We start from the raw sequence: 12215 nt of genomic DNA, 5'->3' as shown, positions 1-12215 counted from the left end.
AATGTTTCTGTAATACCATCATATGTGAATTTTTTTTTCTGTTTATAAAATATTTTAAGATGAAATGCAATCTTTTTTTTTTAAAGATTATTTTTTTAGGCCTTTATTTTCACAGGACAGATGAAGACATGAAAGGGGAGAGAGAGGGGGAATGACAGGCAGCAAAGGGCCACAGGTCAGAGTCGAACGCACGGCCACTGCGTCGAGGAGTAAACCTCTACATATGTGCGCCCGCTCTACCAACTGAGGTAACCCGGCCACATGAAATGCAATCTTATTTGTGCATATAAAGTGAAAGCAGGCCATGTTGAGACAAATGAATATGAAAATACGCTGTAAAATCAAAAATAGAACAAAACATTCTGTATAAATAAGAATTAAGAGAAAAATCCAAAGAAAATGAAATTAACATTTACATCATATTAACATGACAGAGAGTTGTGAATACAAAGAATGTGTGTATTCAGTAGTGATATTATGCATGTTTTCCATGAGGAAGTACAGTAAGTGTTTCCAGAAGCTGTTGAATGTCCTCACAGTGTAATGAGGCTGAATGACTGGACAATACAAAGAGACACACAGGGCTGCTTGCTTGTCTGTGAACATGTCTGCTCTTTGGGTCAGTTTCCATGACTCAAAGGGATATCCCACGCTGCCTCCAGCGTCCCCTCCTCTCCCCTTCATTTCCCTTCCCTCCCCTGTCTCCACCTCCTCCCCGTCACTCCCTTCTTTCATAGTTTACCACCAACAATGTTCATTCCTACATACGACTACGCCTGGTGGATTTTGGAAGTATAAAAATAGGGACACTGGATGGATTTTAAATCTTACTTTTGAATGAGTTGGCAGTTGTGAAGGAGAGCATCACGCTAAATAGAAGAGAGAGAAGAGGGTGAGTGACACTGTGTGTTGTACTGTATATCATGTTGAAGTTAAAGCTCCTCCTTCAGGCTGGAGGTAGGAGAGAAACGTGCTGTCAGGTTTGTTTTGGTGACAAATAGGATGATCTTAGCTCATTAGTAAACCTGTTCTACCAAGATTTACACAGGTGGAGTTAAACTTATATATTGGTTAGCCGATACATGAGGTTATATTAGCCCTAGTCAGGTCTGATATGATATTGATTTATTTCATATTTATTGATGAATTGATCAGTACTGTACTAGTTGTCTGTGGGAAACCTTTAACCCACGGGACTGAAGGAAAAAGGAGGTCCGCACACTGGATTACAGCTCCCAATCATTTATTGACTCGAAAGAAACATTTCAACCATACAGGGTCTTCATCAGACAGTGAAGACTCTGTTGCTCAGAGGGTCCTGACCCCCAAGTTGGGAACATCTGCACTAAGGTTTCCATGGACACTAAGATATCTTTTGCATTAAAGCTGCTAATATTAGCAATAAGTAGTAGTGTAAGTAAGAAGTGGTTGCTAAAGTAAATGACAATGGTGCATGACAAAACCATTTCAACCCAAGGTCCTCTTGCTAGCTTTTTTCCAGAGCTTTCAACCTCATCACATTGTCATGGTCTTCATCAATGCATGTAGTTTAATCAGTTGTCATGGAGATAGATCTGCTGACATGGGAGCTCGGTAGCTGTTATGACGTCCTCACCAAACTCCTTGTGGCAATCAAAACTGTGTGACACGGTTAAAAGCTCTAGAAAAAGTGAGGGTGTGGGTCTTTGTTTGTGACTATTTCCAGGGTTAAGAATGAACTCTCATGCTTGACTATTTTATTTATAGTGTCAAATCATAATAGATGTTATCTCAGGACACTTTACATACAGAATGGGTTGAGACCCAACAAATCCTCCAAAAGCAATTGCACTTAGTGCAGAACTTATTGTGTTGGCCAATCGGCATAACACAATAGTGTAGCGATTTATAACACTATAATAGATTTCAGCGTTTAAATGTATCCACTGTTTGATAAAAGCCCAGTATTGGCCCTGTATATCGGTCTAACCCTCGTACCCACACACACAAGGTCCTGTCCCCTCTGGTGTGTTGTGGTCCTGCAGTGTGTGTGGACCATAGTGTGGGTCCTGTAGTCCAGTATGCAGCAGCAGGCCAGCAGCATTCCCACTCCTCCTCCAGAGGATTACTGCTGTTGAAAGAGCCTCTTTGTCCCCGCAAGACTGGAATGCCTGTCCAGCTCCACGTCTTTTGGAAACACTGAGCCAACGGAACCACTGAGCAATGGAATACCACATTGCCAGTCACTGACTCCCACTGGTTTCCCTGTTCAATCCTCAAGGTGGAAGTCAAACACGACATTTACTCTCACTACTGTATTCCAGGTGTTTGTTATCTTCATTACTTTGTGAAGATTGTCCACTGGTAACCGGCCAGATCTTGTTCTTGTGTTATCTGTCATGGAATGTAAAGAACTACAGATGCATCTTCTGTAATATCAATCAAGGGTTCTGAAGAGATGTTTCAAAGCCTTTGCTCTGGTTTACTGCTTGCTGACAATGAACAGCTGAAATATTAAAGCAGCATTACTCAGTTTTTTGGATACTTGGGTTTCTCCACAACAAGTTGGAATATTGACATGTTAATTAGCTAACATGTTATCAAACAGTTGCCTGGTTACACATCCAGCAGAGAGAGAGCAACATTAGCATACATTTGGAGTTGTGTCTTTGGCCACCCGACAAATGTAAGTCCAATATCCACTCCCCTTTTAGCTGTTTTGGTCTCCACCTACAGTACTCCAACAACTTTTTATATCATTCTGCTCCTCTCTCCCTGTTCATCAGCTCGTTGCTAATTTTGTTCTTCAGCTGTTTGGTACGGGGACTGCCCATTTCTCCGACGCTCCATTGTTCCGACCTCTCAATAACCCGAAAAATTCCCTTTGGACCTATAGCCCACTAGTCCGACGTCCCGCTGGTGGCAAAATTACGAATCCCGCTATGGCCATGCCAAGACCCGTCCTACGAAGCAGCTCGATTGGCTGGGGTTAGGCATTTGACCTCGAGTGGTTAAGGTTAGGATAGCCGATTGGTCAGGAGATAGGACCTGTACAAATGCGTTACGTTACCTTGCGAAAGCATGGACGCCTGGCCAATAAATGCTATTGAAGGGCGGGTCTTGGTGTGGCCATAGTGGGATTCTGGACGTCGGACTAGTGGGCTGTAGGACCAAAGCAAATTTTTCGGGTTATTGAGAGGTCGGAACAATGGAGCGTCGGAGAAATGATATGGCACCTGTTTGGTACTGGGCAGGTTGTGTACAGTGGGTTTATCAGAGCTAAAATTAGCTAGCTGCTACTGCTGGAAATGATGCGAATAAGAGCAGAAACAAAACTGAAAACTGAAAAGATGAGACTGAAACAAAGCATTAAAGCTGAGGGCCGTAAAAGCAAAACAATGAGCTGTAACCATTAGTCTTGCATTGCCAGACTTATTTTCACAGCGCTGTGTCGGCGCTGGAGTAAGGTCTGGCTACACCGCTTATCTATTCTTGCATAGGGGGGAAAACGCTCTGGTTTGTTTGTATTCATTTGACTATTTAATCAATCACAACCGTCCTGGATGGCGCTAAGCCCCGATAGCGGACATAGCAGAGGGGGAGGGACTAAAATGCTCTGTAGAGCTGAGGGGAACTGCAGAGTCTGGTGATAATTTTCTGTGGGTTCATCACTATGATCTTTCCTCTTCACATTACTCATAGTCACTTAATTGATTGTTCATATGAAAATATTGATTAGCACAGATGTAATGTCTTGTGGGAAAAACCTACTGACCCTGTGTTTTGGAGATTTTTTCAGTGGACTTCCATGTACAATAGTTAGACTTTTCTTAGATGAAAAAGCGAAAACCGCTGCTTCAAACACTTCAACGTTGGCTTTACAATTCAACCTTTTGAGGGCTGCTGGTCCCAAATTGGCCAACTGTGGTGCCATTTGCAGGAACAGTAACTCAGTAATTGAGTTCTTGCAAAAGCCCAAATCGCTTTCCGTTTATAGATTACTAGCAAAGTATTCATAATTCAACTTATTTCTCCTGATAATATATACATGCTGTGAATAATCATCTTTTAAGCTGGTCATGTTTCTCCTCACATTTATTCTTATCACTATATTATCAGTCCTCGGCTCTGAACATTTGTTGGCACGACAGCACACGCATCATCATTGTTAGTCTTGGACTGGAGCTAAGAATAGTTTTGGTATAGATCGAGAAGTTTGAACACAGTGGAGTTAAAGCAAACAGACCTCTGAAAATCCATGTTTGGAGTATAAAAACACCTAACCTCTTAGTGATTAAAAAGTGTCACTGAAAGGGTTTTGCTCCTTTACAAAAGACAGCAGTTTGATTTCAGTATGCTATCATTACCCACAGGGAGTTAGTATTTGATACCCAAAAGATGGATTTTAGTGGAGTAAACTTCCAAATAGCTTATTGGAAGCAGCGCAGCAAGTGGAAATATTGAGCTAATGCAATATATGTGCAACCGTACTGAGTAGGGAGGTGGCAATGAATCCATTTTTTAAATAATTTACTGCACAGAGGTGTGCTTTTGTAAGTAAAAATGCTATTTTACAACTGTTTCCACTACTACTCTTGAGTAAAGAGGAGGCCAGAGAAACACTGAGTCATCTCTGCCTGTGGCTCCAGCTCAGTGTCTTAGTCAAAGTTACCACTTTGCTGTGTTGGATAACAGTGGTTTGGACAGTGACAACAAGTATTCTTTCATGAAGGCTTTGAGGTATAATTTCTGCTGTCACTGGAGACAATAATCTGATAATGACAGGCTCTCTGATCCTCAGAACTACTGCCCTGCAGTTTCACACATCTCTGCTGGTGAGGATTTCACAGCTTTGATGACAAACACACACTACAAACATATAGCCAGCCAGGTTTTCAAGTTGTTGTTTTAAGGTCACCTGAGGATCAGGCTATTTTTCGGCCCTGTATAGCCACGATTTCTTCTGTGAGACAGTAAAACAGTTGTCTTGCTCAAGGGTATCTAAACAGCAGTCATTGAGGAAGATGAGAGGTATATTCATTCACACGTCTTACCTATTTTTTTCTCATTCAGTCCTGAGATTAATTTCTGTAACCTCTCATTTCTTGCTACTGGAGTGTGTACAGTATGTTTGTGTGTGTAGTTGTTGTAGTTGTGCATGTGTGTGTGTTGATGCCACTTTGTGTCTGTACGAGACACAGAGACGGAGCAGCTTGTGTGTTTAGCTGCCGGCTGATAATGGCGTCTCTCCAATGCTTAGCATTTCATGCCAGAATTATGAATCTGTGTTTACTCATGCCTATCAGGCTACGAGGGATACACTGGTATCTTGCTGTGCATAGATTTGCATTTTAATGTGTGGTTAGTCTTATCTGTGGAAAAATACTGTACTGTGTGATCATTCAAATTTGATTCATCATTTAAACCGATAAATTTGAATGACCTTTCTTTGGTGGAATGTTCTGAACCTGGCTTCGTAGCGTGTCTGTTTCAAGCATCTATTTTGAACTCTGGAGTATTTTTCTGTTATGCACAGTTTTGATGTCAACACATACTGTAATTCATGGATTGGAACAGGACCATGCTGACAGGCTGGTTTGTTGTTGCGCTTCCATACCAAATGTCATTTGAAAAAAAGAACATGTCCCGACTCCTGCACCAAATATCTCACCGATGAATTGGCTGCTGCCAAGGAGTTTTTCTAGCCAGAATAAGTTATGCTTTGGACAACTGAAGCCATTCATAAAAGCATTAAAAAAAAACTGGTACCCTGGTTCAAACCCAAACAAACACTGTAACTTTAAAAGTGACTAGTGAATCGTTTTCCATCTATTTAAAGGGACAGTTCAACCCAAAATCAAAGATACATATTTTTCATCTTACCTTTAGGGCTATTCATTAATCTAGATTGTGAGTTGTTGGAGATATCGGCAGTAAAGATGTCTGCCTTCCCTCCATTGTAATACATTTGAAAAACTCAACAGCTATCCTGGCTCTATAACAGAACCCACATATTAGTAGGGGTGTTACAATTAATCATTGCATCGATGCATCGCAATGCGGACCTAGACGATTCTGCATCGATGCAGTGACAGACCATAAACGGGTGTTTATGCTAAGCTAAGCTAACCAGCTGTTGACTGTAGCTTAATATTCAACAGACGGATCTGAGAAAACCAAGGGGGTAAGCTTCGCTTCAGAACTCAAACCTCTTATGACGCCATTGTGATGCTACCAAACGATCACCTTCTGTTAGCATTCCATTGACTCCCATTCATTCTGACGTCACTTTGACAGCGAATAACTTTACATCTGAAGCGTTTAAAGACTTTATTTGTCCATTGTTTATTTCTAAAGAAACACGACAATGTATAAAAGGCTCCATTACCTTGTACGTTGACGTTTTTATAATAATAGGGTAACGATTGTGTCATAACCACGCGACTTACTGTCGCATAGTAGAGGAATTACCGTATAGTACAGGAGAAGCTCGCAGGCAGTTTTGACTTACATTAGCTGTTTAAGTTTAATTACTAATGTTAACTAGCATTTTAGTTAGCAATAATTAGCCTGTGTCCATGTTATCTCCTTACATATACCTACGCTCTCCGTCTCTGCAAGATTGATTGAGATTTCTCTTGGCACAGCTACCAGAAGACTTACAACTTTCAGACAGGTTGTTCACGTCACATTTACGTCGTTTCTCTCTCAGTTGGAGGCTGCACAGTAACGCTCAGCGCTCACCGGAAAAGTGCTTCTAATATACTCCACTGGTCTCCGTCCAGAGCAACGGGATCTGTTGGTCCACTCTTATATACAGTCTATGGAGAAAACCAGCTGCACTGGTTTCACATGCCGATGTAGATGGACAAATCATCATGAGAAAAATACATATAAAATACATCATACTGATATAACTGATATCCTTCTTTTTCACTACAGTACCAGTTCCACCACTTGATTTAACCAGAACTCAAATAGTAAAACTAAAATGAAGCAGTCTGAGCAGATGTGATAATAACAAACATCAGTAGTGTTCATAGCTGAGGTCAGTCCTGTCCCACAGCAGAGGCTAACCCCAACCTTGGCCTGTGTCACCAACAGGAAATGGTCTCTGGCTCTGCTTGCCGTACAGGAAGTCTACATATAGTGACACTCAGACTGCTGGATGAAGCCTCTCCGTATGTCATCTTCTTACTCAATCTGTCACACGCTTCCTCCTGTTGCTCCGAAACTCTTTTTCTGTCTTTCTTTGAGTCTGGGAATGTGCCGGAGTACAAATGTATTGTATTGTATAAGACAAAGGTTCGGTTGAAGATATTCCCATATCGCAGTGAAATCTACATCATTGCAAATATGCAAATGTATTTTAATATGCTTTTTTCTTCCTTAAAGTAACTGCTCCAATTTGCTTGTTCTGAAACCAACCTTGATTGATTTGACTCTGCTTTTGTTCTGACACGAATCTTGACATATTTGATGGATTTGCAACAAGATCAACTGTCAAAGCTCACAAAAGAGGAAGTTGTTGCTGTTGTTTTTGTAGCAGTTGTTTCTTGAAGCCGAGACGCCACAACTAGGGACGCCACTAACCAGAGCTATTCAGGAACGGCCAATAAAACTTGTTAATGCTATGTTTAGGATTGGATGCCACCACTGGAGTGAAAAGCACTGCCTATGCTGTCTGCTATATATATATATATATATATATATATATATATATATATATATATATATATATATATATATAGGAAGAAGTCCATCTGTGGAAGTTTGGGCATAACAAATCATGTCCTTCAACTTTTCTCCACAATGTTTTACTACATTTTTTATATATGTATAATATATATATATATATATATATATATATATATATATATATTATACATATATAAAAAATGTAGTAAAACATTGTGGAGAAAAGTTGAAGGACATGATTTGTTATGCCCAAACTTCCACAGATGGACTTCTTCCTGTGTCTACCACTAAAAACTAATGGCTCCAGGGCTTCACACACAGATTCACATATCTCACAATGGTAATGACCTTCATGTTTTCTAATTATAACTCTGATGTCAGTTCCATATCTGTCCTGTTCTAGCAGAAACATTTTTGTTTCAGTTTGAGAAATATTTTGGCTAAGGCTACATTTCTTTGTAGCCTTGCTCGGCAATGAACAAATAGCAAGGTTTGAGTGAAAGAGGTCTTTCAATATGACAAAATATTAGCGTCTGGGGGTTTTGGAATTGAGAGCAGTTGAAGGCTGTGTGCTGGGTGTTGTCAGACTGTGGTTTCATACATATATGTTGTGTGTGAGCTGCCTCCTCCTCACTGTCTTAAATTCACTTTTCAGCTTTGAGCAGTCTGGCTGTGGATGTAGAATTTACGTTGTGGTTTCCAGATGTTTAACTATCTTGTCATTGTTGTTATGATGTTGTGTCCAAATCAGTTACCTCATCTCATCCCATTAGTTCACAACACTCAGTAGGAGTCATGTAAATTATCTAATCTTACAGCTGGAATGGAAATGCTTTGCTTTGTGTGTTGCGCCATCACCCGCAACATTTTCTCCCTCTTATGCTATGCATATTTATACACAGCATGTAGTCAGCATGTCGTCTTGTCTGAAAAGGACCCTATAGTTAATCCAACCTTCTTCCCATGGCACAATTTACTGCATTTCTGTGGTTTGTTTCTAAAAACAGAATGTGTCATTTGGCTTTGGCTGCACCCATCAGAGAAAAACAAAGTAACACTGCAGCATACGCACTGCCTGAAATGGCAAGAAACTTTCAACTGTCACTTTAATGAGCAGAGGATGCTGTGATGCCAATGATGGCCACTAGAAAACCCTGATAATTGTATCTGATGTTATATCATTGAAAACAAAACAAAACAAAATCTACCATGTATCAATCAAGCGGAGCCAGGCGTTGCAAACATTCGGGACTTAGCCCAAACCTAGAGGGGCTCCAGGGGCATGCTCCCCTGTGGAGATTTTTTCCCATTACGACAAGTGTTTTCTATTCAAGTAATAGAATGCTTACAAATCTGTACATCATTTGGGAAAAACATGATAGTTGCCAAAGTAAAAAAAAATCATCCTGTAGAGCCTACATCCTATTTTCTATCTAATTGTTCTCCAACTGTCTTCATCATTCTGAAACCAGAGCACAACGAATGTTGACGATGACACATTTTCACTTCTGCCAACTAAAAAGAGGACATTTTTTTAAGTTTAAGTTTAATTTTAAGTACTATTTTTAAGTTAGGCTGCATAACATAGGTAGGGTAGTAATTTAGCATAAACATCATTAACTAATCTTGGAACCTAGTTTTGTTATACTATGCTGCAGTAGAGTTCACGACCTGAATGAAGAACTTTTGCTCCATTGATTTGCCGGTCCAGTCAGAGAGACTGAGGGGAAATGACACAAAGTTTAAGTTATTTTAAAAAACTTAAAAAGAGAGAAAACATTTGGGGCAAGAGCCAAAGAAGTCATGCCCCTGATCAACCCTGTCCTTCATATTGTGTCTGTTGTCTGTCTCTCTGGCATGTGTGTAGAAAGAAACCCCAAGGTCAAAGAGAATAAGATAAGATAGATATTATTGTCCCGAAGAATTTTTTTATTGGACAGACAAAGCATATCTGCTGTTTAAAAAAATTGCATCACTCTGCATGGACATGGAATGCAGCGAGAGAAAGATAGAAGTCATGACAATGATAAGGGAATGGAAGAATTATGAAGAGAGACACAAACAAAGTAAAATAGACTAGACAGAGAGAAATGTGGAGGGATATGAAGACAGATATCCCTGCAGAGAGAAACTTGTTCAACAGGCTTTATTATCAGAATTCAGGAGACCAGAGCAGAGCTGTGTGCTGGCAGCTGGCTGGACAAGATAGAACCCAGAATCAGCTCCTCTGCTGCCTATGCTGTCTGTCTTAATATTTCTCCCGCTATCTCTTCTCTGTCCCCTCCTTCCTTCATCCGCTCTTAGCTGACTAATGTGGAGTCAGTAACACTTGTGTCTGTTTGTCTTCTGTCTCAGTTGGATCTGCCACCTTCTTGACACTTGAAGACAAATTCTAGACTAACCAGGATGCTCATGGCAACATTTGCAGAGTTTATAAGATGATTTGCTTTGACTGGCACTTTCAAACCACATAGTAGCATTTTTTTTTGTTAGTAGAGTTGCTCTGAAGATCTGATTCCAACAGCTGCATTTCACCACTGAAGTGTTTTTTCACACAAGAAGGCTGACGGATGTCTTAATTATCTGATTGTGCCCTCACTTTTTTAGACCAACTTAAAATCGGGACAGAACCTTAACAGCACAGAGGCAAGCTTGATGTCAGATTATGAAAAGGCTGCCCCAAACATATAGACTACAGGTGTGATTAACTCCTTACAGGCTACAGAGATGTGCTTTTGGAACAAACAGTTATTTGATGTTCCACTGGTGTTGTATACTTTGCCATTATTTACACACAGAACCGGTGGACCTCCATAAAGCAGCCAGGTGTGTTTGCAAGGAAGCTTGTGACACACCTGCAAAGTCTCAATGCCTTCTTCCCCTCCATTCACTGAAATCCTCATCACTGTTCCCAGCACTTCTGCATTTCTCTGCTGTGATCAGCGTCTTGCCTGTGGCTACAGATTGCATCTACTCTCAGGCCAAATCATTTAAACACATGATCTAACCTGCAAACATGTAATTGGTAGGAGTGTTAGTTACATCATAGAAGACAGGTCTTTGCAGCTTTATGGCATGCATTTGTTCCTTAACATCAAACAGTGACCTCTGAACTTTCAGAGAGAAAGGCTATTGGTCTTGGGTGCATTTTGTACCTTATTGTAACCAAACATGACCATATGCTGTTGTAGCAAGTTAGCACTTTAAAACGTACTTAGTCTACATCCTTCGCGTTCCACTCCCCGGATAGCTCCGGTGCTGCAGGAAATTCCGCCGTATGCATGTATTTTCCGTTTCCTTCCACTTTCTTTGTGTTGGAATTTTAAATTCGGTGGATTTATGAGGACTATTGTTGACTGCTCCTCAGATCTCTGCAGGGTAAATTGAGACAGCTAGCTAGACTAATGGCGCTTACCCACTGCTAGTACCAGCTCTACTCTACTCGGCTCAACTCGACTCGGCCGCGGTGCCTCGTCCTCCATTTTCCATTGCAGATTTAGTACCGCCTCATGCTTGAGGCGAGCGTGGCTGGTCGGCATAGCGACGCTGCAGGAAATTGCCGTGACTTAACGCGACACACACACAGAATGTCGAAGGTGTGTTGTTTTTGACTCTCGGCATGTGGCTGTTACCACAGCCAGACGAAAAATGTTGTTTCAAAAGAAGCTGGAGGCAGCAAAAAAAAACACCGCTAGCTAAACTATTTAAAAATGGCGTGTTTGTTCAGGACACCCCCGTCTGTCGCTAGCAACAATGACGCAGTGATTAGTGACGATTCTCTCTGAACAATCAGTAGTCTGCAGGTTTTCACGTGACCTTTTTGTATCGCCTCAGCTCGCTTGGAACCTCGACGGAGGTGATACTAAAAAAAGTACCTGTTGGCAGGTACCAGGGACTTTTTCATAATGGAAAACCCAAAAAGGCGAGTAGAGTCGAGGCCAGTCGAGCAGGTACCATGTAATGGAAAAATGCCATATCTTTCCAATCTGAGTTTTCTCTCGCAAGACTATTTTGCAGCCGCTCTGTGCAGAGTTTAGCACCGCCCATGACGATTCTGATTGGTTTAAAGAAATGCCATTAAACCAGAGCACTTTTTCCTCCAGTCCCCAAATGCTATGCGGAGTAGCCAGACTCTCCTTCAGCGCGCTTTGGAGGAGGGTCTGGCAAAGCGAGACTACAAAGTACTTGACAGAGGGAAAAGCAATGCTATAGTATCTCTTACAGAAGAAACTCCACTTGGCACAAAGTGGTAGTGATAGAGGGTAAGGGTACAAGAGCGTATTTGTGTCTGTATACATGACCGCTTTCAACACATTGTAAACCACTTGTTGACAGTGTTGTCTCAAGTGCTTGCAGGAGTGCATTTGTAGTCCAGTTAGTGGATAAGATTAAACTTGTACGATCTTCAATAATAATAGGGTACAACTAAAAATTAAGAGAAATACAAGTGACGATTGCAATTTTGGTTAAAAAGAAAAACACAGTAATTGTTAGCGGGAAATTGTGAGAAAATTCAATAGAATGCACTATATAGAGGT

General features: G+C 41.0%; 1 protein-coding gene across 2 annotated transcripts in view; it reads left to right on the top strand.

Moving 5' to 3' along the window:
* phldb1b (pleckstrin homology-like domain, family B, member 1b) overlaps nucleotides 1-12215 on the top strand; it is a 123996-nt gene that overhangs the window by 17004 nt on the left and 94777 nt on the right. Inside the window, exon 1 of one of the 2 annotated variants that reach the window (XM_036001682.1) lies at nucleotides 715-892. The exons of the other annotated variant lie outside the window; for it this stretch is intronic. The gene's annotated coding sequence lies outside the window, so the exon portion shown is untranslated. Of the gene's footprint in view, nucleotides 1-714; nucleotides 893-12215 lie in introns of those variants that run through there. 2 annotated transcript variants of the gene reach the window in all.

The sequence above is a fragment of the Sander lucioperca genome, chromosome 5, assembly GCF_008315115.2.
Source record: "Sander lucioperca isolate FBNREF2018 chromosome 5, SLUC_FBN_1.2, whole genome shotgun sequence".
Taxonomy (NCBI): domain Eukaryota; kingdom Metazoa; phylum Chordata; class Actinopteri; order Perciformes; family Percidae; genus Sander; species Sander lucioperca.
The sequence above is the reverse complement of the archived record's forward strand: the minus strand, read 5'-3'. Positions and strand labels throughout refer to the sequence as shown.